General features: G+C 40.4%; 1 long non-coding RNA gene across 2 annotated transcripts; it reads left to right on the top strand.

The window, feature by feature from the left end:
• The first annotated feature begins 3,196 nt into the window (after positions 1-3,196).
• LOC126081765 (uncharacterized) lies at positions 3,197-21,377 on the top strand. Of its 2 annotated transcripts, XR_007518437.1 has the most exons (4): positions 3,197-3,298; positions 3,375-3,633; positions 20,792-20,869; positions 20,990-21,377. It is a non-coding gene; the product is annotated as an uncharacterized LOC126081765 (long non-coding RNA). The 2 variants fall into 2 exon arrangements; XR_007518436.1 differs by having other exon boundaries at positions 3,197-3,633.
• Positions 21,378-27,770: the final 6,393 nt, after the last annotated feature.

Here is a 27,770-nt window from a genome sequence, read left to right as displayed (position 1 = left end):
CAGAATCAACTTGACAGCAATGGGTTTTTGAGTGTGGGCTGGCTTTGGTGCCTTGCTTCCAATGAATGGATTTTGGTAAAAGTGAGACTGTATGACTTCTGATACTAGATTTTAAAATGTGATACAGCTTGTCTATGGACCTATCTATCTACCTAGCTGCCTTTAGAGTCCTGAGCTTCTATATAAGATATCTGACTACTCTGAAGCCACTATGTTGGAAGGACCAAGTAGAAAGACCACATAGAGTTAGAAGAAGATGCCAAAAGAACTCCAGCTGTTCCAACCCCAGATGTTTACGTTTTCTGAGCCCTGGTATCAGATATGTGAGTGAGCCTTCAGATAGTTCCAATCCCAGCCACCATCCAACAGCAACAGTTTGAGAAACCCTGAACAAGAACTGCCTAGCTGAGCCTATCAACTGCTAGAATTCTAAGAAATAATAATAAAATGTTGTTTTAAGCCACTAAATTTGGGAGTAATTTGCTACTCTGCCAGAGTAACTGGAACAATAACCAAAGGCATCAGAGCACTTATAAACCAAAGCAAATTTGCAAATCAAATCACAAAACTCTAATACCAGTAACAGTCCATTAAATAGGTTAATTTATTACGAAGTAATAATATGAAGTAATGAAGTTTTGCAGCAGCCTAATTGAAGAGAGTGGTGAATACTGCTGTGCAAGGTTTCTTTGGACAGACTGACACGCGCGTGCCATGTGATGACTCTATTCCCCACCAGGCTTCTCCATCCCAACTACAGGGAAACTGTTGCTCACACAGTGCTGGGTGACATCTGGCCATCACGCAGTGCTAGTTAGCATCATTGTGGTATGTTCTTGCCTCTGTTCTTTTCACATCAGCCCATAGCAAGTAAAGAAGTTCTCCTTGACACCAATGTGATCTTAAGTTGGATGCAAATCTAGGCACTGACACTGAGTGTCAGTGCTCAATTATAAGGGGTCATCCAAATAACCCAGGTTTTTAAAAATATTTATTTCTTTTTAGATAAACATGAAAATACAAAATTAGAAAACTCGTGTAGGGAATTACCTACCATGGAGAAGGTATAAGGGAGGCTGGCCAGACAGGAAGGAAAAGAGGTTCACTCTATGGAATTCTGAGCAAAAAGTTTAGCTTAAGTAGAGTGGAGTTGTGTCATGGATCACCCAGGAAACCTGGAATCTACTGTCCGCACTATTAATTTGTAGCCATTATTGGTTCTTGAGAAGGGGAGTGACATGAGGGAAGCCCTATTTTAAGATTCATCTCACAGTTGTATGTATATGATTAATTAGACAAAGGTAAGACTGGAGTTGGGAAAATTGACTAGAAATCTCTTCTATTGTACTAAGCATTTTAAAAAATGAGCTTTCACCAAGTCCTCACTGAGTATATGGTATTCTACTGGGCTCTTTGAAGACATACATTGTAGATTGTGGATTGCACATGGTTTCAGCACTCAGAGATTTATGGTGCACTTCCTTCCAGTCCTGCTTGTCATTGATAAATGATATGACCTTGGTCAAAGCATTAATATTCCAGCACCTCTAAGCCTTCATATATCAAACAAGGGATAATAATATATACATTCTACGCATGTTATAAATATTAAACGTGGGTGTATATATCTTCAAGAAGCTTCAAGCCTTCAGGGAATAGAATAAGTTTATACCCTTTAGAGTAAGCTTTACTGTAAGATCTTTCTTAGAAGAGAACATTCAGTCTGTTACAAAAAAAGAGATAATGCTTTTTTTTTTATTGCACAAACTATATCATCACAGCATTACAAGAAATTTTGAAAATGAAAAATCAGTCAGAATTCCACAGCTACCAAATGTCAACTTCGTATTTTCCATATTTCTTGCTTATATACCAATATACATTTATAATACATTGTGTGGATGTATTGCTGCAGTTTGCTTTTAATTTTATAATAGCCTATCAAGTTGATACACCACAATTTACTTAACTAATCCCTATACTGTTTCAAGCACATCTATACATATAATGGAGTCCATGGGTGGCACCAATCGTTAAGCACCAGATTACTAACCAAAAGGTTGGTTGTTCAAACCCATCCAGAGGAGCTTTGGAAGTGAGGCCTGGCGATTTTCTTCGGAAATCCACTGCCTTGAAAACCCTATGGAGCACAGTTTTACTCTGTAACACATGGGGTAGCTATGAGTTGGAATTGACTCGATAGCAACTGTTTTTTTTGTTTTGTTTTTAAGGTACATATAACACGTTTTCCTCCTTCCTTCCTTTCTGCCAGCGTGGAAGAGGAAAAGAAGGCTGATTATAAAGCATCAAAAAAAAAAAAAAAAAGCCCAAACCCATTGCCATTAAGTTGATTCCAACTCATAGTGCCCCTACGGAACAGAGTAGAACCACCCCACAGAGTTTCCAAGGAGAGCCTGGTAGATTCAAACCACTGACCTTTTGGTTAGGAGCTGTAGCACTTAGCCACTACGCCACCAGGGTTTCCTATAAAGCATCAGGAATGGAATTATTGAGGCAAAGATAGTGAATATTTTTGTTTCTCTTAAGTTCCTTCATTGAGCTCTGTCTTTAAAAATTGGGGAATATTATGTGTTTCAGAAAAGGCTAACTTTGGAGTCTGGTTGAAACCCTTACAGACAGGATCCAATTAGAAGATCCTTTATGGAAATTCTTAGCTTCTAAAAAGTAGCTTTCTTTTTCTTGGTGGGATGGAAAAAAAGCAGGAGTTGCCTTCCAAGTCCACTCTGAAGGACCTTTTGATGGAGCCCTGGTACCCAACAGTTAAGCTCTCAGCTGTCAACCAAAAGGTTGGTGGTTCAAACCCGCTCAGCGGCTTTGTGGTAAAAAGACCTGGCAATCTGCTCCGATATAAAAATTACAGCCTAGGAACTCTATGGAGAAGTTCTACTCTGTCACAAGGGGTCATTATGAATTAAAAATTGACCAAATGGCACCTAACAACAACAACTTGTATGATGAACAGACCACTGTGAAAATGGGAACTTGTAGGCTGAGTTAAGCAAAGCAATGATTGAATCAGCCCTGCTGGAGACATGGTTTAGAACAATAACAGCTTTATCCCCTCCCAGTGACGTCAGATGAACATCCGTTGGAGAAAATCTCCAATCCCAGTCAAACAGGGTTAAGCTAGTATATTAATTTGCAGGTGGTTCTCTGATCTAGGAATGACCTGAGTTTATCTGCCGGTTTGCATTAATCATTTAGGGACAGCTGCTGAAGCCACTGGCTGAACCGGAGCTGCCAATCCTTTCTGAGAGCAAGTAAACAAGGTCACCAGGTGCCAGGGGACAAGCTTTAGCTGGGGCAATATTACCCTGCACCCTCCATTATTTTTAACTGTCATATTCTTACAGATTAGACCTGAGACTCTCAAAGTCTGAAGCTTTGATAGTTCAAAGTCCCGGAACTCTGCCACGCACACCACTGAACTGCCATCAGGGAATTTTTAAATAAGATCGTGATGCTGCAAATTCTGTTCTGCATGCAGCGTGGCAGCACCTATTGAACTGGTTTGTGAACAGTATAAACATTAACTTTGTCTGCTGTGTGCCCAGCCTGAGTTAGGTAAGACCGAAGCAGTAGCGACAGTCCCTCAACACTGAATTTACTCAGGTGGGTGATAAAAGCACTTCAGCCTTGTTATTTGTTTTTGGTGGGCATATAGCAATTTTTATAGCAATGTCTGCCTCCAGGAAGAAACAGGCAGGCACGCCAGTCTCTAAATACTTGGGTTTCTCAACCTTGGCTGACTTCAGACTCCCCAAATACAGAAAATTAGGCCCTACCGATACCAAGTGAATTTAAAATTTCTGTGTGTGTGGCGGGGGGCCAGGGGAGGGGGGTAAGTTCTGGAATTTTCAAGTCCCAAATCATAATTGAGGATCACTGTTCTCACACAACTGCAAAAAGTGTCTGAGCCTGGAATCAGATATAATTAATGCTGATTGTTACTAACATATACGGGTTATTTATTTAATGTCATCAGCGTTGTTATTATTTGCAGAAAGCCTCTGCCTTGGGTTCTTAGCGCTAGCTTGTTATCCTTAGCTCCCGATGCTAATTTCTTCTAAAGTTTCTTCCAAACCACAATGTAAATTTAGATGGGCACAACCTATAATTTTGTCTACAGCACTAAATACAGTATCTTTTAGTTACTGCCAAAATTCTGACTCCTTTGGATAAGAAAAAAACCACAGTCTTTGCCAAAGGTGGAGCTCCCATAGCCTCAGAGATGCTGGAGGGAGCTCCAGAAAAAAAAACAGAGGGAAGTCATAACATGAGTGAGGGACCGTAGAACAGAGATGTTGGTGTGTGTTCAATATTACACCCAGTCGGTAAGTGGGATCCGGGCCTGGGGCTCAGGTCTCCTGAGGGGAGAGGGTGGGGCACTTTGAGGGCACTTTGAGCAGGATGGACATGCTTTCCCTGATTGACCCGAGCAGCTTTGCTGAAATCTGTTTTACATAAGAGGCTTTTAAAAAGGGTTGAAAACCATGGCACATCAGAGCGTACTGATGGTTCTGATTTCAGTCACTGTTTTTTGCAGGTCCTGTTGTTGTTGTTTTGTTGCTAATCCGGAGCCCTGGTGGTGCAGTGGTTAAGCACTCAGCTGCTAACCAAAAAGCTGGCAGTTTGAATCCACCAGCACCTCCCTGGAAACTCTTTGGGGCAGTTCCACCCTGTCTATAGGGTTACTATGAGTTGGAATAGACTCAACAGCAACAGATCTGGTTTGGCTTGGGTCTGCTAAGCCAACAGGGCTTGTTTACAGAGTGTTAAGCAGAGAAGTTTCCAGTTCTCTGAAACAGAACACACACATGCCCCTTTACAGATTCCCCTAAATCCTACCTCTGGAGATCATTGCTCCCTTTAACTCAATCCTTTTAACTTGCAAAAGGGCCAAAAAAATTGTTAGATATTCTGAAACATAAGAGGCTAACCTTTTTGGTCTCTGAGCAAGAATGCTTTTCTAGGTCTATAACAGCCTTGATTTTTCACTTTATGACTTCTGCAAGATTCATTTTTTAGATTAAGTGTAGATATGCCAATCTCTAGCCATAACCTTTCTGAAAACAGAAGCAATCATAACAACTTCCGATATGCTTATACATTTGGCAAGGATTATACCATTTAGTTCTTACAAAAACTCCATGAAGTGTGCATATTAGCTCCATTGTACAGCTAAGTAATTAGGAGACTGGCTTCCTTGCTAAGGCCACACATCTAATGAGACTCGGATTAGAGCCCAGATCTTTCTGACTCCAAAGCTGAAGCTCTCAACATTGAGACAAAAATTATGCCTCATCCCATAGATAACGATCATAAATACATTAATTGTTTCATTTGGCTGAAGTGTGTTAAAAATAACTAGTTTTTCTTTAGATCATCTTCAGATAGATAGGATTTTGCACCCCCCTTATTTTCCTGAAGAAACCAGGATAGTGAATTATCTTCAAGAACAACTAGAATTGCCAAAAACCTAAAACAGATGGTAGTTGCACCCAGAGCACAGTGAAGTGGTAAGGCCCAGGGATATGGATAGGACATGTCTTAGTTTCCTAGAGCCACCACAACGAAGTACCACCAGTGGAAAACAGAAATTTTCTCAATTCTGGAAGCCTCCAAAATCAGGATCTTGGCAAGGTGGATTCTTTCTGTGGACCTCTTTTCTAGTTTCTGGTGTCTACTGGCAATCCTTGGTGTTTGCTTGCAGACAGGTCCTCACATGATGTTTTTCCCCTGTGTGTGTGTGTCTCTGTGTCTATTCTGCTCTTTTTATACCACTCATTCATGATTAGGTTTAGGACCCACCCTACTTTGGTATGGCTCCATTAGCACAACAGAGGAAACCTCTATTTCTGAACAGGGTCGTATTTACAATTGAGTCCATGAGAGGACATCATCAGCATCAGCTACGTTACTTATTCAATATTATCTACCAGACACTGTGCTAGGTACTGCAGCTACCAAGATAAATAAGACTGAACTATCTGTCTTGGAGGAATTCACAGTCTGCTGGGGAAGACAGAATCATAAATTGAAAATTTTAATATAATAAACACTCAGCATAACACACAAGGCACATTTTAAGCACAGAGATAAGTCAATGAACTCAGCCTGTGAGGGTTGCTATGAGTTGGAATTGACGCGAAGGCACGGGTTTTTTTTTTTTTTTTTGGTGAGGAAAAGATGGCCAGACAAAACAACCTGAAGGATATGATCCTTATGTCAAGCCTGGAAGGAAGAGAGAAGATGGTTGAAGGGAAGGTGGGGAAGGGCATTCCAGGCAGAAGCAGTGGCACAAAGGGTAGAGCAAAGTCTGGAATAACATACAGGTGCAAGGCAACTCTGAGCAGATCAACATATTGGCACCTGGAGCATGAGGCAGTCTGAGGTGGCAAGGAGGTTGGGAGCTCACAGGCAGACTTATGTGTTATACTAAAGAGTTTGGAATTCTTTGGTAGACATTGGGAAGTCATTCAAGAGCTTTAAGTTCATGAGTGATTTGCATTTTAGGTCCATCACCCTGACTGGCTATCAGCTGTTTCTTGCTATCACCAATGACTCACACATATGACATTTTCCCGTGAGCTTATGTAGGGGTTTTTGTGCCATTACTGCCTGGTTCTCTTTTTTTTTTTTTAATTTTCTTTTGCGTTAGGTGGAAATTTACAGAGCAAATTATTTTCTCATTCAAAAATTTATACACAAATTGTTTTGTTACATTGGTTGCAATCCCCACAATGTGTCAGTACTCTTCCCATTTCCCTTTACACCCCTGATTCCCTGTGTCTGTTCATCCAATTTTCCTGTCCCTCCCTGCCTTCTTGTCTTTGCTTTTGGGCAGATGTTGCACGTTTGGCTTCGCATACTTAAGTGAACTAAAAACCACGTTCCTCACGTGTGTTATTGCTTGTTCCATAGGCCTGTCTAATCTTTGGCTGAAAGGTGGACCTTCGGAGTAGCTTCAGTTCTCAGTTAGCAGAATGTCCAAGGACCATGGTCTCAGGAATTCCTCCAGTCTCTGTCAAACCAGTAATTCTGGTCTTTTTTTGTGAATTTGAATTTTGTTCTACGTTTTTCTCCTGCTCGGTCCAGGACCCTCCACTGTGATCCTTGTCGAGCAGTTGGTGGTGGTAGCCAGGCTAGTTGTTCTGGAGTCAGGCTGGTGGAGGCTGTGGTTCACGTGGTCCCTTAGTCCTTTGGGCTAATATTTCCTAATGCCTTTGGTTTCCTTCATTCTCTTTTGCTCTGAACAGGATGGGACCAATAGATGTATCTTAGATGGATGCTCACAAGCTTTTAAGATGCCAGACACTACTCACCAAAGTAGGATGTAGAACATTTTCTTTATGAGCAACTGACAAATTATGCCAATTGACCTAGATGTCCTCTGAGACTATGGTCCCCAGCCCTTGGTCCCTCAAGGTGTTTGGATGTGTCTAAGAAGCTTCTACGACTTTGCCTTGGTCAAGTAGTGCTGACTTCCCCAGATAGTGTATTGTCTTTGCCTTTACCAAAGTTTACACTTGTCTGCTATCTAGTTAAATGATATCCCCTACCCACCTTGGCCATCCCGCTTAACTGTTTTTTTCTATGCATAAATCTTCTCTTGAGATTTTTGTTATAGCAGTCTCATACAATACTTGTCCTTTTGTGATTGACTTCTTTCACTCAGCATGATGCCCTCCAGATTCATCCATATTGTGAAATGTTTTGTGGATTCATCATTGTTATTTGTCGTTGTATAGTATTTCATTGTGTGTATGTACCATAATTTGTTTATTCATTTATCTGTTGATGGGCGCTTAGGTTTTTTCCATCTTTTTGCTATTGTGAATAATGCTGCAGTGAAAACAGGTCTGCATATGTCTATTGGTGTGACAGCTCTTACTTTTCTAGAGTATATTTCTAGGAGTGGGATTGCTGGATCATATGGTATTTCTATTTGTAGCATTTTAAAGAGGCACCATATTGTTTTCCATGCTGGTTTTACCATTTTTTAAATTGGGTTATTCGTCTTTTTGTTGTTGAGGCGTTGAAGTATTCTATTGACTTTAGAGATTAGACTTTGTCAGATATGCCAGCGGGTGAGGGTGGGGCAGACCAGGGCTGGCAGTGTACCAGTGGCTCTCTAGCAACAGTGGTGCAGTGGGGGCTGGAGATAAGCAGGGGTGGCATTCAGAGCTAAGTGGGAGGTAGGAAAAAAAAAAACAAAAACCTGGCATCAGTGTCCAACAGGTGGGGGCTGGGCAGTCCCTGGGCAGTGGTGTTAGCTGTGGCCTGCAGTGGGTGCTTGTGGGAAGGGTAGGGGGTGGCATATGGGGCTAGATAGGAGGGAGAAGAAAACAAAGAAAGAGGAAAAAAGGCTGCATGGTGGAAGGGGTTGGAGTAAGCTGGCGGGTAGGGGCAGAGGGCTGGTATGTGGACCCCTGTTATAGGGGCCCCTGGGTTGGTGAGCGGGTTCCTACAGCTACTCACCAGAAGGGTGAGGAGTGGGAAATGGTGTTTCTCTGGTTATCAGGTACTCTGTCTCCTGTTGGGAGCTCCATAAATTTGCCTTTCTGTACTCTGTCGGGAGTCATTGCTGGCTGTGTTTCAAGATGGCAGCACTGTGTCATGCTAGTTGGCAGGGGACCTCCACTTCGTATCTCTCCTCATACTCTGTTTTCCACCACTTTCTTCTTCCATTTGGTGTTTGATCTAGTTCTTTATGCCTTCAATTGATGTTTAGGGTTCCAGGATTGACGTTTGTATCTGTTTTATTTAGGTTTTTGGGTCTTTGCTGCAGAGGAATGGCATGGTGCATCTGTCTAGGGTGCCATGTTGGCTCCACCCCTCTGGCCTTTCTTTTTTTTTTTTTTTTAATCTTATTGTGCTTTAGGTGAAAGTTTACAGCACAAATTAGTTTTTCATTCAAAAATTTATACACAAATTGTTTTCTGACATCGGTTGCAATCCCCGCATTGAGTCAGAACTCTCCCTCTTTCCCTTTACTCCCCAGGTTCACTGTGTCTCTATGTCCAGTTACACTTACTGGGTCCCTATGAGTTGGAATCAACTCGACGGCAATGGATACGTCCAGCTTTCCTGTCCCTTCTCTTTGTTTTTGGACATGTGTTGCACATTTGGTCTCAAACACTTGATCGAACTAAGAAGTATGTTCCTCACATATTACTCTTTGTTTTATGTACCTATCTCACCTTTGGCTGAAAGGTGGACTTTGGGAGTGGCATCAGTTCTGAGTTAGCAGGGTGTCCGGGATCAGTCTTCCTGGTTCCTCCAATCTCTGTCAGACCAGTAAGTCTGGTCTTTTTTTGTGAATTTGAATTTTGTTTTACATTTTTCTCCCGCTCTGTCCGCAGCCTTCTATTGTGATCTTTTTCAGAGCTGTTGGTGGTGGTAGCTGAGCACCATCTACTTCTTCTGGAAGCAAGCAGCCTTTTTTTTTTTTCATACTCTAGAAAGCATGTTAGAAAATACAAATGAGAGGACATTATTATAGGGATGTGGTTGATTGAAAAACTGAGCACAATTCTATACTCCTCCCTGTATCTGCACTCTTTATAAAGTGATTTGCTTCTTCTCCAATCAACAAGTGGTATCTATTTCCACACACTTTGAATTTGGACTGGCTTGTGCCTTGCTTTTGTCATTTTTGTTGCTGTTATTATTAGCTGACATTGAGTTGGCCTTGACTCATGGTGACGTTATGCATGACAGAATGAAATATTGCCTGGTCCTGCACCATCCTCACAATCATTGATATGTTTAAGTCCATTGTTGTGATTATTGAGTCAATTCATCTCATTGAGGGTTTCCCTCATTTTCATTGATCCTCCACTTTAACAAACACGATGTCCTTTTCTAGCAATTGGTTATTAGAATGAGGCAGAAATAATGACATGCCAAGTCCAGACCTAGACCATCAGGAGGTATGCATACTTCTACTCTCTTGGACTCCTAACTCCACCATGTACAAGCCTGGCTAGACCATGTACAACACAGCCAAGTCAGCTCTGTTGTCCAGCCAAGGACAGCCTCAGATATGAGAGAATCCAGCCAAGATCAGCAAATCTGACCTTTGTCTGCCTCAGAGCAGACCCCAGACAATGGAGCCCAGCCAAGAACAGAAAAGGTGCCCAGTGGAACCCAACCCAAATTGCTGACCTACCATGAGCTAAATAAATGATTGTCATTTTAAATCACTAAGTTTGGGGTGGTTCTATTATTTCACAAAAACTAACTCTTTGTTCTGATCGATAAAAAAGTAAACCATTTGCAAATTTCAACACTTTAAATGTTATAAGTAACAGATTACTTCTATTATATTGGGATATTGCAACATCATGCCAAAATACGGTAAAGAACATTTCCTGAAGTGTGTCTTTCATTGGATTCTGCTTGGGGAAAAGATAGAGCTCACATACTTTTCTGTATTCCTCTCACTAAATACAACTAAAAACCCTAGACGGTATATATAAAATAAACACAGATCAACTCTGAAAGGTGGAGAGAAAAAGGCAGACTGGGTAGGGACCATGGGGCCTGAGGAGTGTGACACAGTGGTTACTTTTTGCCCTCATATATCCCAGACTAGGTCCTGGGTGGCACAAATGGTTTGCTCTCAACTACTAGCAAAAAGGTTGGCAATTCAAATCTCCTCTGTGGAGCTTCCAAAGGAAGGCCTGGTGATCTAATACTGTAAGATAAAAACAAAAACAAAAACCCAAACCAGTTGCCATTGAGTTGATTCTGCCTCATGATAATCCCATGTGTTGAAGAGTGGAACTGTGCTCCATAAGATTTTCAATGACTGTGACCTTTTAGAAGCAGATTGCCAGGCACCTCCATGTGGGTTTCAACCACCAATTTTTTGTTTAGAAGTCAAGTGCTTAATAGTTTGCCTCACCAGGAACTCCTCTATAAGCTTACAGCCATTGAAAACCCTATGGAGTGCAGTTCTATTCTGAAACACGTGGGTGGCCATCAGTCAGAATCAACTTGATGGCAACTGGTTTCATCCCAGGCTTGGAGCTGAAAAAGCTGGCAACCCAGAAATGCTAACAGGTGCAGACAAAAAAAAAAAAAAAAAAAAATCAACAAAAACCTGCTGTCTCTAGTCAAAAGGCCAGAAAGGGGCAGCTTAGTAAGATAAAAACTTTAGACAGTAACCCCTGTACTCCAGCTGAGAACCACAGAAAAAAAAAACTGTGCCCTCATCCCCACCCACACCAGCAAAGACCAAGTGGAGAACCTAGACTTTCACCCTTGCAGGGTTCTGATGAGGTACCCAACAAATCTGCTGAGGTAGCTTCAGAGAAAGCTATGTGAGGAGATGTGATGGCCTATGCATATAACCAATGGACATTTCCCGTATTCTTTAAACTATCTCTAAATTACTTGTAATACCTGATACAACGTAAATGCTATGTAAATAGTTGTTTCATCACAGTTGAAGACTTGCTCCAGAAGGTAGCCCTTCTCGTCCGTGAGTTTCTTGAGCTCTTCTTTTGATCAGATCGATTAAAAAAAAAAAAGTAGACATCATTCCGTCAGGTGCCTGTACGCTCCAGGGCAGGGCTCAGCTGGGCGGCATGAGCTCGTAGTCGGCTTCCTTGGCATAACCAGCAAACTGCTTCGAGTAGGCGGTGATGCCTTCCTGCTCCTCGATCTTAATGCTTTCATCGCTGGGAACTGGAGGCTCGCTCTGAAACTGATTCGGAATCCGGAACTAGACTTTTATTTTCTTCTGTAGGGAGCCATCTTCGTTGGGGAACACTGCAAAGGAAAAGGCCATTAGCTGATGCTGATTCGCCCTTGATCTTGAAGTTCTTGAGGCTATAGCGCTTTGCAGAGCTAGCCCCCAAGTCCTTAAAAAAAAAAAAACTAGCCTTAAATTACTTCCTCTCGCTCTCCTCAACCCCCTCACACTTAGCCTTTGAAGGATTGCTTTGACCGCTCAGTGGCCTTTTAGGAGCCATTTTTTCACAGAAACAAAGGGTGCACACAACACAAGGAGCTAATAAATGAGATGCGAGGTGAACAATGCTCAAACAAAGAGTGCTGGAGAGAGACTGAGATCTGTGAAGTGGCGGGAGGTGACAGCAGGGGTTGCTACACATCACTTCATTTGCATGGATTCAGCATAGTGCTTGGCGGACCACAAATTCCAGTTTGGATTCGTTGTTGGTTGAATCTGTGGATGTGGAACCTGTGGATATGGAGAGCCGACTGCATACCAGTTGCTTCTGAGTCAATTCCGACTCACAGGGACCCTATAGGATAGAGCAGAACTGCCCCCATAGGGTGTCCAAGGCTGCAATCTTTATAGAAGCATACTGACTGCCACAACTTTCTCCCACAGAGCAGTTGGTGGGTTCTAAACTCTAACCTTTCGATTAAGCAGCTGAGTGCTTCATCACTGCACTGCCAGGCCTCCTTATGAAGAAGATATACAGGTGGCAAATAAGCACATGAAAAGGTGTTCAGCATGGTTAGCCACTGCTGTTGTGGGTTGCCATACAGTTGATTCCAACTCATGGAGACCCTGTGTATGCAGAGTAAAACTGCTCCCTAAGGTTTTCAAGGCTGTGACCTTTTGAAAGCAGATTACCAAGCCTGTCTACCTCTGGGTAGATTTGAACTGCCAACCTTTCTGCTAATAGTTGAACATTTAACCATTTACACCACCCAGAGACTATTAGCCACCAGAGAAATGGAAATTAAAGCTACAATGAGATATCACTGTACACATATTAGAATGGCTACAATAAAAAATAGTGACAACACCAAATGTTGGTGAAGACAGGGAGAAACTGGATCATTCATACATTGCTGGTGGGACTGAAAAAACATACAGTCAGTCTGGAAAACAGTTTCGCAGTTCATTAAATTTTTTTTTTTAAAAAAACTAAACATGCAACTACTGTACAATCTAGCCATTGCACTCACATTCACACAAAAACCTATTCCCAAATGTTTGTAACAACTTTATTCATTGTAGCTGCCAGTTGGAAACAATTCAGATGTCCCACAGTAAGTGAGCGGTAAACTGTGGTACTTCCACACCATGGAACACGCCTCAGCAATAAAAAGGAACAAACTACTGGTACACTCAACAACATAGATGAATCTCCAGGGAATTACGCTGAATGAAAACAGCCAATCCCAAAAGGTTACATACAGGTAGTCCCTGACTTATGACGGGGTTCCATTCTTACGACTCCATCGTCAGTCAGTTCTGACGTAAGTCAAATACCTCTTTTTTTTTTAGTTTTCATTATTATTGTCTTGTATTATCAGTATCTTTATGAATCCAATCTTTGAACATCTGTGAGAACATCTGAGAATGATAACATCAGCAAACTACATGTTGCAATATTGTATGTAGTACATATTGCTAACAATAAGATGTACAGAAAAAAATTAAAGTGTGGTTTGTTGTAACAGGAATACTTTGTGAGTCAGGGACTATCTGTACTATATGATTTCATTTAGATAACGTTCTTTTTTTTTAACTTTTATTATGCTTTGAATGAGAGTTTACAAATCAAGTCAGTCTCTCATATGAAAATTTATACACACCTTGCTATATATTCCTAATTGCTCTTCCCCTAATGAGACAACATACTCATTCCCTCTACTCTCTCTTTTGTGTTCACTCGGCCAGCCTCTGACCCCCTCCGCCCTCCCATCTCCCCTCCAGACAGGAGATTCAAACATAGTCTCATGTGTCTATTTGATACAAGAAGCTCACTCCTCACCAATATCATTTTCTATCCCATTGTCCAGTCCAATCCCTGTCTGAAGAGTTGGCTTTGACAATGGTTCCTGTCTTGGGCCAACAGAAGTTCTGGGGACCATGACCACTGGGATCCTACTAGTCTCAGTCAGACCATTAACTCTGGTCTTTTTATGAGAATTTGGGGTCTGCATCCCACTGCTCTCCTGCTCCCTCAGGGGATCTCTGTTGTATTCCCTGTCAGGGCTGTCATCGGTTGTAGCCAGGCACCATCTAGTTGTTCTGGTCTCAGGCTGATGTAGTCTCTGGTTTATGTGGCTCTTTCTGTCTCCTGGGCTCATAATTACCTTGTGTTTTTGGTGTTCTTCATTCTCCTTTGCTCCAGGTGGGTTGAGACCAATTGATGCATCTTAGATGGCTGCTTGCTAGCATTGAAGACCCCAGAAGCCACTCTCCAAAGTGGGATGCAGAATGTTATCTTAATAGATTTTATTATGCCAATTGACTTAGATGCCCCCTGAAACCATGGTCCCCAAAGGCCTGCCCCTGCTACGCTGGCCTTCAAAGCTTATTTAGGAGACTTCTTTCCTTTTTGTTTAGTCCAGTTGTGCTGACCTCTCCTGTATTGTGTGTTGTCTTTCTCTTCACCTAAAATAGTTCTTATCTACTGTCTAATTAGTGAAAGCTCCTCTCCCTCCCTCCTTCCCTTGCCCCTCTCCTAACCAAAAAAGAATGTTTTCTTCTCTGTTTAAACTATTTCTCAAGTTCTTAAACAGTGCTCTTATATAATATATGTCCCTTTGCAACTAATTTCACTCAGCATAATGCCTTCCAGATTCCTCCATGTTATGAAATGTTTCACAGATTCATCACTGTTCTTCATCAATGTGTAGTATTCCATTGTGTGAATGTACCATAATTTATTTATCCATTCATCTGTTGAAGGGTACCTTGGTTGCTTCCATCTTTTTGCTAATGTAAGCAATGCTGCAATGAACATGGGTGTGCATATATCTGTTCATTTAAAGGCTCTTATTTCTCTAGAATATATTCCAAGGAGTGGGATTGCTGGATCGTATGGTAGTTCTATTTCTAACTTTTTAAGGAAGTGCCAAATCGATTTCCAAAGTGGTTGTACCATTTGACATTCCCACCAGCAGTGTAGAAGTGTTCCAGCCTCTCCACAGCCTCTCCAACATTTATTATTTTGTGTTTTTTGGATTAATGCCATCCTTGTTGGAGTGAGATGGAATCTCACTGTAGTTTTGATTTGCATTTCTCTAATGGCTAATGATCATGAGCATTTCCTAATGTATCTGTTTGCTGCCTGAGTGACCTCTTTAATGAAGTGCCTGTTCATATTTTTTGCCCATTTTTAAATTGGGTTGTTTGTCTTTTTTGTAGTTGAGTTTTTGCAGTATCATGCAGATTTTAGAGATCAGGCGCTGATCGGAAATGTCATAGCTAAAAACTTTTTCCCAGTCTGTAGGTAATCTTTCTACTCTTTTGGTGAAGTCTTTGGATGAGCATAATTGTTTCGCTTTTAGGAGCTCCCATTTTTTTTTTTTTAGTTATCCAGTTTCTCTCCTTCATTGTTAATAATGTTTTGTATACTGTTTACGGCATATATTAGGGCTCCTAGCATTGTCCCTAATTTTTCTTCCATGATCTTTATTGTTTCAGATTTTATATTTAGGTCTTCGATCCATTTTGAGTTAGTTTTTGTGCATGGAATGAGGTATGGGTCTTGTTTCGTTTTTTTGCAAATGGATATCCAGTTATGCCAGCACCATTTGTTCAAAAGTCTGTCTTTTCCCTATTTAACTGACTTTGGGCCTTTTGTCAAATATCAGCTGCTCATATGTGGATGGATTTATGTCTGGATTCTCAATTCTGTTCCATTGGTCTATGTATCTATTGTCGTACCAGCAGCAGGCTGTTTTGACTACTGTGGCAGTATAGGTTCTAAAATCAGGTAGAGTGAGGCCTCCCACTTTGTCCTTCTTTTTCATTAAGGCCCTACTTATTGGGGCCTCTTTCCCTTCCATATGAAGTTGGTGATTTGTTTCTCCATCTCATTAAAAAATATCGTTGCAATTTGGATTGGAATTGCATTGTCTCTACAGATGGCTTTTGGTAGAATAGACGTTTTTACAATGTTAAGTCTTCCTATCCGTAAGGTATGTTTTTCCACTTATTTAGGTCAGTTGTGGTTCTTGCAGTAGTATAGCTCTTTTACATCTCTGATATAGGTATAGGTCTTTTACATCTCCGGTAAGATTTATTCTTAAGTATTTTATCTTCTTGGGAGCTACTGTAAACAGTATTGATTTGGTGATTTCCTGTTGGATGCTCTTTTTGTTGGTGCAGAGGAATCCAACTGATTTTTGTATGTTTATCTTGTATCCTGATATTCTGCTGAACTCTTCTATTAGTTTCTGTAGTTTTCTTGAGGATTCTTTAGCGCTTTTGGTGTATAAGATCATGTCATCTGCAAACAGAGATACTTTTATTTCTTCTTTACCAATCTGGATGCCCTTTATTTATCTAGCCTAATTGATCTGGCTAGGACCTCCAGCACAATGTTGAATAAGAGTGATGATAGAGGGCATCCTTGTCTGGTTCCCGATCTCAAGGGAAATGCTTTCAGACTCTCTCCATTTAGGATGATGTTGGCTGTTAGCTTTGTATAAATACCCTTTCGTATGTTGAGGAATTTTCCTTCTTTCTTATTTTGCTGAGAGTTGTTATCGTAAATGGGTGTTGAAATTCGTCAAATGCGTTTTCTGCATCAATTGATAAAATCATGTGATTCTTGCCTTTTGTTTTACTTATATGATAGGTTACATTAATTGTTTTTCTAATGTTGAACCATCCCTGCATAGCTGGTATGAATCTCACTTGGTCATGGGGAATTATTTTTTTGCTATGTGGTTGAATTCTATTGGCTGGAATTTTGTTGAGGATTTTTGCATCTAAGTTCATGAGGGATGTAGGTTTGTAATTTTCTTTTTTTTGTGGTGTCTTTACCTGGTTTTAGTATCAGAGATATGCGAGCTTCATAGAATGAATTTGGTAGTATTCCACCCTTTTCTGTGCTTTGAAATACCTTTAGTAGTAGTGGTGTTAACTCTTCTCTGAAAGTTTGGTAGAACTCTGCAGTGAAGCCATCCGGGCCAGGGCTTATTTGGTTGGGAGTTTTTTGATTATCTTTTCTATCTCTTCTTTTGTTATGGGTCTATTTAGTTGTTCTACCTCTGTTTGTGTTAGTTTAGGTAGGTAGTGTGTTTCTAGGAATTCATCCATTTCTTCTAGGTTTCAAATTTGGTAGAGTATAATTTTTTGTAGTAATCTGATATGATTGTTTTAATTTCAGTATGGTCTGTTGTAATATCGCCCATCTCATTTTTTATGCAGGTTATTTGCTTCCTCTTCTGTTTTTCTTTTGTTGGTTTGGCCAATGGTTTATTAATGTTGTTGATTTTTTCAAAAAAACAGCTTTTGGTCTTGTTAACTCATTCAATTTTTTTCCTGTTTTCTAGCTCATTTAGTTCTGCTCTAAATTTTATTGTTTGCTTTCTTCTGCTGCCTGAGGGTTTCTTTTGTTGCTCTCTTTCTATTTGTTCAAGTTGTAGGGATAATTCTTTGATTTTGGCCCTTTCTTCTTTTTGGATGTGTGCAGTTATTGATATAACCTGACCTCTGAGCACTGCTTTCACTGTGTCCCAAAGGTTCTGATAGGAAGTGTTTTCATTCTCATTGGATTCTATGAATTTCTTTGTTCCATCCTTAATGTCTTCTATGACCCAGTCTTTTTTGAGCAGGGTATTGTTCAGTTTTCAAGTGTTTGATTTCTTTTCCTTGCTTTTCCTGTTATTGATTTCCACTTTTTTGGCCTTATGGTCAGAGAAGATGCTTTGTAATATTTCAATGTTTTGGATTCTGCTAAGGCTTGCTTTATGGCCTAATATGTGTTCTATTCTAGAGAATGTTCCATGTGCACTAGAAAAGAAAGTATACTTGGCTGCTGTGGGATGGAGTGTTCCGTATATGTCTATAAGGTCAAGTTGGTTGATTGTGGCATTTAGGCCTTCCGTGTCTTTATTGAGCTTCTTTCTGGATGTGCTGTCCTTCACTGAAAGTGGTGTGTTGAAATCTCCCACTATAATTGTGGAGCTGTCTATCTCATTTTTCAATACTGTTAAAACCCAAAACCAGGTTTGTTTTATGTATCTTGCAGCCCTGTCGTTGGGTGCATAAATATTTAATATGGTTATATCCTCCTAGTATATTGTCCCTTTAATCATTATATAGTGTCCTTCCTTATCCTTTGTGGTGGATACAACTTTAAAGTGTATTTGTTAGTAATTAATATTGCCATTCCTGCTCTTTTTTGATTGTTGTTTGCTTCATATATTTATTTCCATCCTTTGAGTTTTAGTTTGTTTTTGTCTCTAAGTGTAAAGTTTGTCTCTTGTAGGCAGCATGTAGATGGATCGTGTTTTTTAATCCATTCTATCACTCTCTGTCTCTTTATTGGTGCATTTAGTCCACTTAACATTCAGCATAATTATGGATAGGCATGAGTTTAGTGCTGTCATTTTGATATCTTTTTTGTGTGTGTTGACAGTTCCTTTTTCCCACTTAATTTTTTGTGCAGAGTAGTGTGTCTGTATATATTGCCTTTTCCTCTTATTCATTGTCATTGATTTCGTTTCTGCTGAGTATTTTTTTGTATGTGTTTTATTTTGATGAGGTTACCGTAATATTTACTCCTATTTTTCTAAGTTTAAACCTAACTTTTATTTCCTAATATTGCCTTGTCTTCCTCTCCATTTGAAAGATCTATGACTACATTTCTTTGTCCCTCTTTCTTGTTTTAACGTTGTCTTCTTTTACATAATAACATCACTGTTTTCCTCTTTTGAGTGTTTTTTATCTTGATTTATTTTTGTGATTTCCCTGTCTGGGTTGACCTCTGATTGCTCTGTCCAGTGTTCTAGTCTTGGGTTGATACCTGATATTATCGATCTTCTAACCAAAGAACTCCCTTTAATATTTCTTGGAGTTTTGGTTTGGTTTTTATGAATTCTCTAAACTTCTGTTTATCTGGAAATGTCCTAATTTCACCTTCATATCTGAGAGACCGGTTTGCTGGATATGTGATTCTTGGCTGGCAATTTTTTTCCTTCAATGTTTTATATAAGTCCTCCCATTGCCTTCTTGCCTGTATGGTTTCTGCTGAGTAGTCCGAGGATATTCTTACTGACCCTCCTTTTTAGGTAACTTTCCATTTATTCCTAGCTGCTCTTAAAATTCTCTCTTTATCTTTGGTTTTGGCAAGTTTGATTATAATATGTGTTGGTGAATTTCTTTTAGAATCTACCTTATGTGGAGTTCGATGGACATCTTGGATAGATATCTTCTCGTCTTTCATGATACCAGGGAAGTTTTCAGCCAGCAAATCTTCAACAATTCTCTCTGTATTTTCTGTTATCCCTCCCTGTTCTGGTACTCCAATTGCTTGTAGGCTATTTCTCTTGATAGACTCCCATTGATTCTTAAAGTTTCTTCATTTTTTAAATTCTTTTATCTGATTTTTCTTTGAATATATTGGTGCCAAGTGCTTTATCTTCAAGATCACCAATTCTAGCTTCTACTTGCTCAGTTCTGCTCCTCTGGCTTTCTCTTGAGTTGTTTAATTCTGTAATTTTTATTGTTAGTCTTCTGAATTTCTGATTGCTGTCTCTCTATGGATTCTTGCAGCTTATTAAATTTTTCATTATGTTCTTGAATAACCTTTTTAATTTCTTCAACTCTTTTTATCTGTGTGTTCCTTAGCTTGTTCTGTGTATTGCCTGATCTCCTTCCTGATGTCTTAAAGGGTTCTGTATATTAATCTTTCGTATTCTGCATCTGGTAATTCCCGGAAGGCACATTCATCTAGAAGATTCGTTGATTGTTTTGAGAGCGAGTTAAAGTGATTATCGTCTGTTTCTTGATATGATTTGATATTGACTGTAGTCTCTGAGCTATCTATAAATTATTGTATTAATTTATTTTATGTTTGTTTACTGTATCGTAGGTTCTTGCTTTGTCTTGTTTTGATATGCCCAGGTAGGTTGCTTGAGTGAACTAGCTTGATTATTTTCACCTTTGAAGCTCTGATGTCCTGTCACCAGTTGGTTAGAGGTGTTATCAGGTATATCAGCCCATTTACTTTTCTTGTATGGATTCAGCTCAGGTGTCCAGGTAGCTGATCATCAAATGTGTGGTACAGGCTGTGTCCTGCAGTCTTAGAGGGTCAGGGGTAATTGGTGTAGGTACCAGTATCTGATTGCAGAAGGGGGTCATGCTCTGAACGAGGCAGGGGGCTGAGAATCATCCCCCAAGTGACTCTGAGGAGATCACGTCCCTCTTCCCTAGATCATACAGGTGGGTGGTCTGCAGATGGACCATGGGCACCCAATGCTTTTGGTTGTAAGGACTGGGAGGTACCAGTTATCCTTGGACGCCTGTCGTGGGTGGCTGGGTGACCTGAGCAGAGCCACCAGTCCTTGTGCCCCTGATGTGGGTCGATGAGGACCCTGTTTAATAGGCGAAGTGGTGTCAGTCATTAATACCCATCTCTCCACTGCACAGCTGAAAGAGTTGCAGTCTGCCAACAATGGCCTATTCTCCTGAAATAGGCCCACACAGGTCCATGCAGGGGGTAAAGGTATTCAAAGTCCAGGGACCATTTATGCCTGGTCAGGAGCCACTTCTGTCCTGAGCTCCCCCGACTAGTAGAGCTGGCAAATTATCCTTCCACCCAGTTGTGAATTTATTCCTTCTCCAAGGCTGGGGGGATGGCTCCAGGGGCTCAAAAGGGCCTATTTCAGGCCCAGAGAAATCAACAGCCTCTGGAGCCGACTTGGGGGGGCACGTGGTAAAATATACACAAGTACTTTGCTTTTGCCAAGAGCGCTGTTCTTCTCTGGTTCCGGAGGTGTGAGTATGCTGTGTGGCTGTCTGCTTTTCCCTCAGGAAACTGCAGCCAAACGCTACTACCAGCCCACCACAGCCTTTCCTGGGAATTGTGCCTGAGGAATCCCGTCAATTCAGGTACGGCAACTCCTCTCCACTTCTCCCTCCCCCTGCTGCTCAGTCCATTTTCTAACTTTGCCTTTGATGTTCAAGGCTCCTAGCTTGTCATGAATATAATTGTTCCACTTGTTTTTTTAGGTCTTTGTTATAAGAGGGATCACTAGAAGCATCTGGCTATTCTGCCGTCTTGGCCCTGCCTCTCTACATAACATTCTTGAAATGACGAAATGCAGAACAAGTTAGTGGTTGCCAGGGGTTAAGGAAGGAGCCCTGGTGATGTAACAGCTCAGCACTTGGCTGCTAATGAAAAGGTTGGCGGTTCGAACCCACCAGCTGCTCCACAGGTGGAATATGTGACAGTCTGCTTCTGTAAAGATTACAACTTTGGAAACCCTATGGGGCAGTTCTACTCCGTCCTATAGGGTTGCTATAAGTCAGAATCGACTCCATGACACCTAACAACACATTGCACTATACTTTCACAAAATGTCACCATAGAGGAACCAGTTAAGTGTATACATGATATCTCTGCATTATTTCTTACAACTGTATGTGGATCTGCAATGATCTCAAAATAAAATTTAATATAACTAAGTGTGTCCTTGAAGTGTTAATGCTTATATGTTAATGGTACTTTATGAAAAAGAATTTTTGCGATCAAATAAATATGGCAAGCATTAATATGAACAAAGCTAGCCAGGTTTATTTCCAATAGGACTGCTCAGAACCATGTATTTGCATACTCTGTCATAAGTAGTATCCAAAGACTTCCCAATAAGGCTGTTGTGAGGATTAAATGTGATGTCTCATGTAAAGCACTTAGAGTATAATACCTGACATAATTGTAAGGATTATCAGTATTACTATTTTGTTTACTCTTTACCACAATCCTATCACATTGGTGTTATTATATTAATTTTAAAATACAACAATGAAGGCTCAAAGAAGTTAAATAATTTGTCCAAAAGGATCCAGCTAATAAGAAACAGGCCCAGGATTTATTCTCAGATCTGATAGTAAAACATTTGGTATTAATTCTGATGCACTATTCACTCAAAAATCATGATTAAAAAAAAACCAAAACTAAAAATTAAAAGGTAAGAGTCAAACGAGGGAAATATTTACAGCTATATAACATTAAAAGGGTTTCATTTATTACTATATAAATAAAAAAAATAGCTTTTGTAAATCAATAATAAAACTTCTCCTAATATAACAATGGCAAAATATCAACATGCCAAATCACAATAATAAAAATACAACTGACCAAAGAACATCTAAAAGTTTTATGCTCAAACTGTATCAAAGAACTGCAAATAAAACTTTTAAAATGGAAATTTTCTCTAATTTTTTTAACCAAATTGATAAATTCTTACATTCACTCATATAATGGCTGTGGTGAAATAGGTACTTTCAAACAGCTGTTGTCTTTACAAGTATAACTTTGGTGACAGGTGATTTACCACAAAATTCTTGTTTATCCTTTGACCTAGTTATTTAATTTTTAGAAATTCATAAAGGAAATTACAAATTTTAAAATGAATCAGACACCAAAACAAAGATTTATGTTCAAGGATGTTTATCACGGCATTGTTTATATGAGCAAAAATGTGAGAAGATGGTTAAAAATTGTGGGACATTCACATCATGAAATGTTCTATAGTCATTTACAATCATGTTTCAGAAAAGTAATTATATGAGAAAATACATATGATATTGCTGTGCAATAAATTGCTTAATCTGACCCTTCTAGCCATGGCCTTTGTGACTTACACACAATGATTGGGTGGGACTATGCATATAAGGTATAAGCAACCTGTGATGGTTGGGGTTATGTGTCAACTTGGCTAGATCATGATTCCCGATATGTATGGTTGTCCTCCATTTTGTGATGTGATGTAATTATCCTAATTATTCCCCATTTTATGTGTTGTAAATCCTAACGTCTATACGTTAACGAGGCAGGATTAGTGTGGGATGTATCTTGAGTCACAGCCTTGCAGGAGGGTGTGACTCATGTCCCACTCTTACTCAAGTTACACCCTTTCCTGGGGTGTGTCTTACATCCAAAGTATATATGTAGGTGCTCTGGAGGGGCTCTCGCTCTCTCTTCCTGTCACTTTCAATCCTGCGTCCAGTTCATCACTCTCTTACCTCCAGTTCTTAGGACTTCAGTCAGTAGCTGACCATCTGACTTGTCAATTCTGGGATTTGCCAGGTTCCAAAGCCCCAGGGGCTGGTGGCCTATCATCTGACCTGATTCATCAGCTTCCACAGCCTTGTGAGCCAGAAGCCTGTGGTCTGACCTGCTGGTTTGAATTTGTCAGCTCCTGTAGCTATTTGGGTTGGAAGAAACCTATGCCTAACCCATGGGTTTGGGATTTGCCAGCCTTCACAACCGTGTGAGCCATTTCCTTGGTAAGATTCATGAGTTCTGTGAGACATTGAAGTGAATTACAGAACCCAAAGACAGGAGGGAGAGGGGAGGAGGAATAGTTGATGTTAGACATAATGGAGTGGTATAGCAATTTGGAAAAGTTGGAAATTTGGGACATCTTTAACCTCTGCCTCATAGGAACCAGCTTTGTGCTGATCTGTAAAAAAGTCTTAGGCTGGATTCTCTAAAGAAGCAAAACCACTAAAGCCTATAAATATATGTATAAATATATGTATAGAGACATTTATATCAAGGCAATGACTAATGAGGTTGTAGAGGCTAGAATATCCCAAGTCCCTGGGTCAGGATAGATCCTTCTTCTGATTCACATAGCTGCAGGAGCAGATGAATCCAAGGTCGGCAGGTCAGAGAGCAGGGCTCTTGCTCACAGGCTGCAAAGATCAATGAAGTCCAAGATCAGCAGGCAAGACCACGGGTACGCTGCTAGTTCAAGTCCCAAGAAAAGAAGGTGGGAAGAACAGGAGCCAGCGGCAGGATCCAAAGTGAGCAAAAGCTCATGAGAGTTGCCAGAATGACCACTTATATTGGATGCAGACCACACACCCAAGGAAATTCCCTTCCAGCTGATTGGCTACTCACAGCAGATCCCATCATGGAAGAGATCACATTATATCAAATCTCATCACGGAAATGATCACAACATCATAGGTAGGACTGCCAAACCACTGAGAATCATGGCCCAGCCAAGTTGGCACACAACCTTAACCATCACAAACCATAAAACCCTAATCTTATAAAAGTAAAATATGCATATGCACATGTAAAAAGAGTTAAAGAAAATACATCAAAAGGTCAAGAATGTATCTGCACTGAGGACACTGTGGGTGATGTTTATTTTCTTAATTGTAATTTTCAAAAATAATTTTATAAAAATAATTCAGAAAAAAAGAGCAATAATCTACTTCTCACAGTTGTTTAAACTGAAAAATTTCATAACGGGAATATTATCAAGTCCATATTTTAATCGATACCTTATAGCTGGAGCCTGGAACCCTCCAAAGAAGAGTTGGAAGAACTCATACGTCAGAGTGCTATGTTCCCAGGGTGATGTCGGAGGTAAGGGGTGGAAAAAGAAAGCAGGACATCAGCAGAAATTCTTTCCCAACACGTTGGTATTAGACAGCAGCCAGGATGAAATGTGAGCGGACTAGGGTTTGGCTCCACCCTATACATGCCTCCCCAGCTCATTCTGTTCACTTTTCCGCTGACAGATTCTGGAAGTACATGAACACTGGGTTAGGTGTGTGTGTTGAATACCAAGTGACTATCAATTTTGGGGGGCCAATTTGTTGTGCATAGTAATAATAGAATAGTATTGATGACACTAATTCACAGCCACCGTATACCTTTATTCACATAAACCGTTATTTATATCCTCTAAAGTGTGAAGAGGCTAAGTCTTTCTCATTTTCAATTGCCCAGTACATTTAGTGCATGATAGATTATTTAGTGGCTGGGTGCTTAACATCATCTCAAAGCTAACTTGTCTACAGATCCCTTGGTTCTTTTGCCAGGTCTGTCCTTTTCCCCAGTCTTCACTTCTCAGTAAAAGGCACTAAAATGAGCCATTTTCTTAACTCCTGACCTAGAGGTTGTTCTTCCTTCTTAGCTTTCCCTCATTGCTGAAATCTCCTGGTTTTAGCTCTGCTTCGAAAACAGATCCTGAATTCATCCACTTCTTTGTATCTCCACTATCAGCCCTTAGTCCCAGCCATCATCTGGATTTTACATTTTTTCCGTCTAACAGGCCTCCCTGCTTCCACTCCTGCGACTAACAACCTGTTCTCCATTTGGCAACCAAAGTGACCTTTTGCTTAATGCCCATCAATGGCTTCCCATAACACTTAGAATAAACCCAAACTCCTTACTTGGCCTCAGAGTCCTTCCTGATCTGACCACGTGAAGCTGATTTCACCATGTACCATTCTATCTGCCAAGCCTGATACTTCTAGAGTCTCCTTACCATTCCCCGGAGAGGACAAGCTTTTGCCCACCATGGGGCCTTTCTTCTACCTCTTCCTTCTATCTGGAACCCAGACCTTCTTGTTCAAATGCCTTAGCTCCAATGCCACCTCTTCATTAATCACCTTCGTTAGCTACCAGTTTAAGGTTGCTCTCTACCACTTCCCCCTCTTTTATTTGCTTCATTGTGCTTACCATTCTTCAGTATTATTTTCTTTTTTTTTAATGTCTACATGCCTTAACTAGAATGTAATTTTCACCAAGAAGGAAGGAATCTGCTCTGTCTTGTATTCTACACCCCTAGAATAATACTTAGCACATAAAATATTTATTGAATAAACAAATACTGAGTTTAATCATATGTTGTTGTTGTTGTTGTTAGGTGCCATCGAGTTGGTTCCAACTCATAGTGACCCTTTGTACAAGAAAACAAAACACTGTCTGGTCCTGCACCATCATTATAATTGTTGCTGTGCTTGAGCCCATTGTTGCAGCCACTGTGTCAGTAGTCCATCTTGTCGAGGGTCTTCCTCTTTTTCACTCACCCTCTACTTTACCAAGCACGATGTCTTCCCCAGGGGCTGGTCCCTCCTGATAACATGTCCAAAGCATGTGGGATGAACTCTTACCATCCTCTCTTCTAAGGAGCATTCTGGCTGTATTTCTTCCAAGATAGATTTGTTCTTTTGGCAGTGTGTGGTATATTCAGTATTCTTCACCAACACCATAATTCAAAGGTGTCAGTTCTTTTTCGGTCTTCCTTATTCATTGTCCTGCTTTCACATGCATATGAGGCAATTGGAAACAAGGAGGCTTGGGTAAGGCCAACTTAATCCTTAAAGTGACATCTTTGCTTTTTAACATTTTAAAGAAGTCTTTTGCAGCAGATGTGCCCAAAGAAAAGCGTTGTTTGGTTTCTTGACTGCTGCTTCCATGGGTGTTGATTGTGAACCAAAAATAGTCATAGTAGTGTTTAAAAATGGCACTGGGTTTTTAGTGTTTAAAAATGCTTTTCTAAGATATATGTAATTTGCAGTGCTTATTGCTCAACCGATCAGTACAAGAATATTGATATTCTATATGATTAAATATCAATATTCTCATACTGGTCTGTTGAGTAATAAGCACTACAAATTGTATACATCTTAGAAAAGCATTTTCAGACACTACTAGACTATTCTTGGGATGAAATGTATTAACATCCAAAAGCAAGTGACTTGGTCCTGAGAGGATCCCACTAAGTGCAATGGGGTGACAGATACAGAGAAGCTGAGAATGTGGGATTGGGGCTGGGAGTATGGACAAGTCCAGTGGTAGAGTCTCAGATGACTGCAGGACAAGAAGGATAACGATCCAGTCACACAACTAATGACCATCTACAGGAGTGTGTGTTCAGTGTGCAAAGCACAGCAAAGAGTGCTCTAATGGCTTCAGGAACAGCTCTCTGTGAATTGCAGAGCTCCAGGTAATTTGATAAATTGCACGTAGAATTCTGATTCAGGGAGAAATGGCAAGACCAGTGACACCCCAAGCTAATGGGAACTGGATTATGAGGTGGGTTATTAACACAGGAACTAGGACTCAAGGAACAAGAAAGGTCTCTGTTATCAGAACTGATGTATAAGATGAAGCCTGAGTTCAGAGATAAAAGCAGAAGCCCAGCTTTCTGCCCTGGGCAGCTCCTAGCCAGCTAGGTTGCAGCCAGTGGGCAGGACTAGAAATAGAGGCTGAGTTAGAAGCTTTAGGAAGCCCTTGGGTGATGCAAATGGTTAATGAACTCAGATGTTAACCAAAACGTTGGTGGTTTGAGCCCACTCAGAGGAGCATCAGAAGAAAGACGTGGCAATCTACTTTTTAAAAATCAACCATTGAAGACCCTATGGAGCACAGTTCTACTCTGACACACATGGGGTCACTGTGAGTTGGAATCAGCTTGACAACAAGTGGTTAGGTTGGGGTCTGCATTGCTCCTAGAGCAGTGTTCTCAACTGTGACTGCTGTATAGAATCACATGGAGAACTGTAAAAAAAAAAAAAAAATCAAAGCCTGATTCCTACCCCTAGGTATATGATGTGATTAGTCTGGGTGCAGGCAGAGCTTCTGGGATTTTCAAAAGCTTCCCAGGAGTGTCTAATGTGCAGCCAAGGCTGAGAACCTTGGCCCGAGAGACTGGTCTGGACCGAACCACAGGTGGAGGGATCTAGAGTGTCAGCTCTGCTGAGGAGGGAAGATGAGGGGTACCTAGAAACTAGGTAAAGTCTGATAATTTTTTTCCTTATATTTTATTATGGTATAACAGTCTGACAAATTTTATCCCAGCACAAATAGCTTTCACTTGTCTTGATATTATCAGTAAATAATTTTTAAAATTTCACCCAGAGTTTATTTCATTATTTACAAGATGAATGTTTACTCTTTGCTCTTTCATTTCGTAGAATAAACCCATTGCTGTTGAGTTGATTCTGACTCGTAGCGACTCTATAGGACAGAATAGAACTG

This window comes from Elephas maximus, chromosome 8, assembly GCF_024166365.1.
Source record: "Elephas maximus indicus isolate mEleMax1 chromosome 8, mEleMax1 primary haplotype, whole genome shotgun sequence".
In the NCBI taxonomy this organism is placed as follows: domain Eukaryota; kingdom Metazoa; phylum Chordata; class Mammalia; order Proboscidea; family Elephantidae; genus Elephas; species Elephas maximus.
The sequence above is the reverse complement of the archived record's forward strand: the minus strand, read 5'-3'. Positions and strand labels throughout refer to the sequence as shown.